Genomic DNA, 5,124 nt, shown 5'->3' on the forward strand with positions numbered 1-5,124 from the left:
AGTCGTTGACGATTTTGATAGTCGACGTAATCGTGACTAGTCGACTAATTGTGGCAGCCCTACCTGCTAGTCAATGGCTCTAGCTGCCAGGTACTAGCTACCAGGTGTCAGTTCAGTAAAGTGTGTAACATGTAAATTAGATGCTACTATACATACAGAAGAATTACTTCAGCCATTAAAAAAGTAGATTGCATTTTTTGCAAATTTCACTGATATTTCAAGCCTCTTCGTGTTGTTATGCCCTTTTTGATCGACTAAAATCAGTTAATGTCCACCATTCTAACTTTGGTATACACCTTTCCATATGTCTGGTAAGCTTCGGTGGTACACGAGGATATTAATACATCTCGTCAGATTGAAGTCTAAGACAATCTTTCCATAGCTGCATTAGATACATAAGTTACAGTATGGAAAAACAGTCCAGACAGGGTGAACAGTGCTTGGTTGGTACTAAATGCATGAACTGACAATTATGTCAGTGACACAGAGGCTAAAAATGCTCCCTAGCATTACTTGTTTGAACACTGTTTAAACGGTTTTACCTTACTGGGCCACAGGATAATTTAATCCAATCTTATAACGCAAGCTCAAATACAAACTCATATTTGGAGAGAAATTCTATGTGCCTCCATATTAGCACTGGGGCTTGTTCCCGAGACTAGTGGTAATGACTATTAGATTTACATTTATAATTAAAATCATGAAGTTATTATTATAACATCTTGAAACATGAAATATTCTGTAGTTTTTAAACAGTACCTGGTCAAATGTAATACACTACTACCACCAGGAGCTGGCAGTGATCTACTAAAAGTTGTTTGCCAGCCACCACTGCACAACATAAAAAGAAACACTACTGACCAGGAGGCAAGGTACCTACTCAGTTCCACTCCGTTTCAGTCGTTTTCCATTACAATCCCGTCTTTAAGTCTGACATCATTAGCCGTGCCTGGGCCCAAACTCTGCTGCAGATCCCCTTAGTCACATGGTCACTGCGGCATCACTGAGAGGTAAAAACTGTCTAAATCCTTTCATCTGTAATAAAATGATGAGCGTTACTCCTCTACCAGGTGTAATAATTAAGTTTAACATCCAGGCAACCATGAAAAACGAATTTATGAAATTTAACGGAGTTAGAAGTTAGCAGCAAGTTAGCTTGTCGGGAGAACAACTGAGATAATCCATCCACAACATGAGGTTAGTCATTAATATACTGCTGCATAGGTTATCCTGTAGTTACATCGTAAGGGTTTAAAAACTCAGCTTTAAAATGAATGGCGGTAATAGAAATTGAGAGAGACTGACAGTGATCACTGACTGCTTTTAGGGGCTTGTTGAGATTGAATAGAACAAGATACAAAGCATTAAAACATGTTAAATACACAACAGCATTATTAAACCCCAGAGTAGTTTGGGCCTAGAAGCAGGATTCATCACTTCATCGCTTAAAGACCGGATTGTGTACCATCTAATTACAGGGTTCATACGCCTTTTTCAGGGTCAAATTTAAGCACTTTTTAAGCACTTTCAAGGTCCCTTTTCAAAGTTTTCCAGCACATCCCTCCCTCCCCGCCAAAAAGAAAAAAAGAGCGCATGTTTCAATTCACATCACCTCAGTAAGACCATGTGAAAATTAAGACAAATCATCCTAGGTGAACCTAAACACCTTTGTTCCCCTTTTGTTAAGACATAGAAAAACGCACCATACAAAAATACTGCAAAAGGAAACGGTCGCCTTATATACATAGTGTATAAACTCAAAATGCACATTTCATTTAAAAATTAAGATGTGAAAATGTGAACAAATCAACTTGTTAGAGATATTCATCTCCTGTTTAATATGACAGAATATGCATGTTCTTTTTGTTTTCATATTGTAATTTATATTTAATTGTGTTGTGGTTTGCAGTGTTTTGTGTTGTTTCATTTAAAATTTGTGTAAAAGTAAAAAACTGAAAATTTAAATAGTTAAAAGTTGACCTGTGACTAGTTGGTTTTTGTATTACATGATTTATTTTTTACATTTTATGTGGAGTGAATAAATAAAAGTATATTTACGGTGGCCCCTAGAGACAAAGCATGTAAAAACTCCAAAACACGTAAAAACACAACAGAAGTGCTCCAGGATGCTAGCAAGTACCAACGACCAGATTTGGTTTGTGGTAGTAACAGGTTAATGAACATTTTTTTTTACAATTATTTGAATATATATGAGTGCTTGTGTATAAATACACAAACCATACACATATGCTTTCAAATGTGTAATTTAAGTGATCTAGGTAGCTCTGTTTTGGAAGTTCAGTTAAAGCTAAAAAAAAAAGTGTTTTGGAGTTTGTACGTGCTTTGTCTCTAGGGGCCACCACATATTTATATATAAACATATATAAATAAAACCACTTTTTTTACATTAGTAATTCCTTTTGTGCATAATTTTATATTATTGTTAATAATAAATTAAATCAACAAAACAACCTAAAGAGCCAAGCCAAAAGAGCCGGTTCTCTAAAAAGAGCCGGAAATCCCATCACTATAATCTGGGTCCAAAACTCCGTCTTCTTCAGGTCCCAAAGTCAAACGAACACAGAGTTAAAAACGGTCTAAATTCTTTAATCTTCAATAAAATCATCAGCGTTGCTGCTTTGCCAGGTGTAACAATTAAGATTTCCATGAAAACAGAAGTTATTAAATTTAACGGAGTTAGAAGTTAGCAGGAAGTTAGCTCACTAGTTTCCACCTAAACATGACATACCATGTTCTGACTGAGAGATTTTTGAAACTAATTAAAACATACAGCTCTGCAATCACTTCCGACCTAAATTAAGACAGAAAACTAAACAGCAGTGACGTTTGCAGGGTTACTGAAGTTGAACTACCTGGTATATAATGTTGTGCTACGTGATTGCTAGCGACACAGCTATGTTAGCATAACATTAGCACAGTGAAGCTAGAGGATGAACACCAACTTTTTTTTCCCCTCGATAAAAGTTAACGTGAGGGATTCTGGTGGTTAGGGACAAATGCAATTGCATAGCAGGATGCTATACACGGGGCAAACTTCAGTCAGGAGAACAACTGAGATCATTCATCCACAATACAAGATTAGTTATTAATATACTACAACAACATGGGAATAGAACTGCTGCGAGAGAATTCAACATTAATGTGTCAATGTTACGGAAGTGGAGGAAGCGCAGTTTTTGGCTTTCCCCATATTTCAAAAGTGCTTCATCTCTTTGCTATGACTGTTGGCATAATTTGCAGATGATAATGGTTGGAGCCACTGCGATGCTTTCGACCAAAACAGGCGCAGCTTGATGACATCATCAACATGCACTATCGCGACAGAGATTATGACTATACTGCTCTATTGTTGGCCAACTTTATATCGTTTCTATTGTATATCGTTTATATCGCCCACCCCTACCTTAAAGTATGAAATATTCATATACAAAAACACATAAATGTGTCTACTGTCTCAGTGCTGGATAGTGCCCCACAGGCCTCAGTGTGAGCTTGAAGACATTTATAATGTTTAAGTAGTTTAATGTGTAGGTGCTGACGATAAACACATTTAGAATGAAAGCCGGGGAACTTTGGTAGCACAGAAACAAGTGGCTATTCTTTGTGACCATATGGATCGCTCCCTCATATTACCATTACTTCACCCAAAGGCACCAAGTTAATACTCAAAAAAGATGCAGCAATACACACAAATATAAACAGTACTTGGTGACAACTTTGCTTTTAGCCTCTAACCCTCTGGAGTCCAGGGTATAATTGGCTGTTTTTGACTACTTTTGATTTGGCCTCTATATTTCACCTGTTCATCTTGCCAATCTGTTATTTTCTCATTTTGACAAACTGTATCAGCACAATTTATCTAAATTCAGACAAAATTTAAAATACGAGTAGAAAGTGATATTTTAGACTGTAAAATCCACAGCCATGTTTAACGAATCATTTTCATAACTTGTAATGCAAATAGAAATTGTACATTTTTTAAAAAATATGCACAAGCTTTGCAAACAACAAAGTTATATGGTACTATTTACCTAAAAATGCAGCCAAGGCTCAGACGTTTTTTTATATAACCATTTAAAACTATTTAGAGAACAATCAAGTGTTCTGCATCAAATAAGAAGGCACACAAATTATTTATGCAACTCCAAAAAATAGTATGTGTCCACTATAAAACAGATGAGAACAGCACAGGGATAAACCTGCAGGTCTGACAGCAGGTGTGTCACTCAGCATTTACACTGCAATCTGCCTTTGGTGGCTTTTTTGCAGCAATTGTGACATTCACTAGTAGAACTGACACACAAAACAAAACAACGCCTACACTACACACTAACTACACAAGACAACACACTAACTTGAGACTCCAAACACGGTAAACGTCACAAATCTCTCATGTATCAAAACTCTCTCTTTCACTCACTCGCCGGTCACTCCTAAAACTTCCCCCTCTTCCCAAATAACCAAATGCCACATGTTGCAATATCATTTTTTGATTGGTCGACATGGTACATTTTTCCACCAATAGGGAAGGAGTGTTTTTTCTTTTTCTTTTTTCACTCACAAGCAAAGCGTGTTTGCTAGCACTCTCCTTAGAAAACTGCGTTTTAACCGTTTCTTCCCGGAGTAAACGCCACCATTTTATTCAGAAGAAAAAACATATCGGTTTTACGTGGCCTATCAACATAATTTAAAAACTGGTATATAGTTTGAAGTCCGCACATTCAACCCAAGTTGAAATGGAGACTCTGGGTCTGTCAACCCCAAAGGGTTAATCAGAAAGCCTTAAGTTGGCTAGTTATGTATCGGGCTAATGTTTAAAGCTTTCACTTGAGTAAATTAACTCACATTACTGCTAAGTAATGTTAGCTAAGTTCACAGCATATTTCATAATAGCGCTGCCATACTGCATCACTCAGTGCATTTCAATCATTTCCCCAGCGAGTTTGATAGCTAGCAAAATAATAATCATAATTTTAAAAAAATAGCATGTGTAACGTACACGTTAGAGCTGGGCGATAGAACGATAACGATATGTATCGCGATATAACTTTTACTCGATAGAGAAATTAAGCTATCGCGATAGACCTCGCCGCTCTTGTCCTC

At 36.8% G+C, this 5,124-nt stretch overlaps 1 protein-coding gene across 2 annotated transcripts in view; it reads right to left on the reverse strand.

Annotated features, from left to right (window-relative positions):
- ccdc71 (coiled-coil domain containing 71) overlaps positions 1 to 5,124 on the reverse strand; it is a 24,099-nt gene that overhangs the window by 14,333 nt on the left and 4,642 nt on the right. Inside the window, exon 2 of one of the 2 annotated variants that reach the window (XM_005942783.3) lies at positions 881 to 1,035. The exons of the other annotated variant lie outside the window; for it this stretch is intronic. The gene's annotated coding sequence lies outside the window, so the exon portion shown is untranslated. The remainder of the gene's footprint in view (positions 1 to 880; positions 1,036 to 5,124) is intronic. 2 annotated transcript variants of the gene reach the window in all.

The sequence above is a fragment of the Haplochromis burtoni genome, unplaced genomic scaffold (assembly GCF_018398535.1).
Source record: "Haplochromis burtoni strain Fernald_Lab_line unplaced genomic scaffold, NCSU_Asbu1 Contig_347, whole genome shotgun sequence".
Classification (NCBI taxonomy): Eukaryota; Metazoa; Chordata; class Actinopteri; order Cichliformes; family Cichlidae; genus Haplochromis; species Haplochromis burtoni.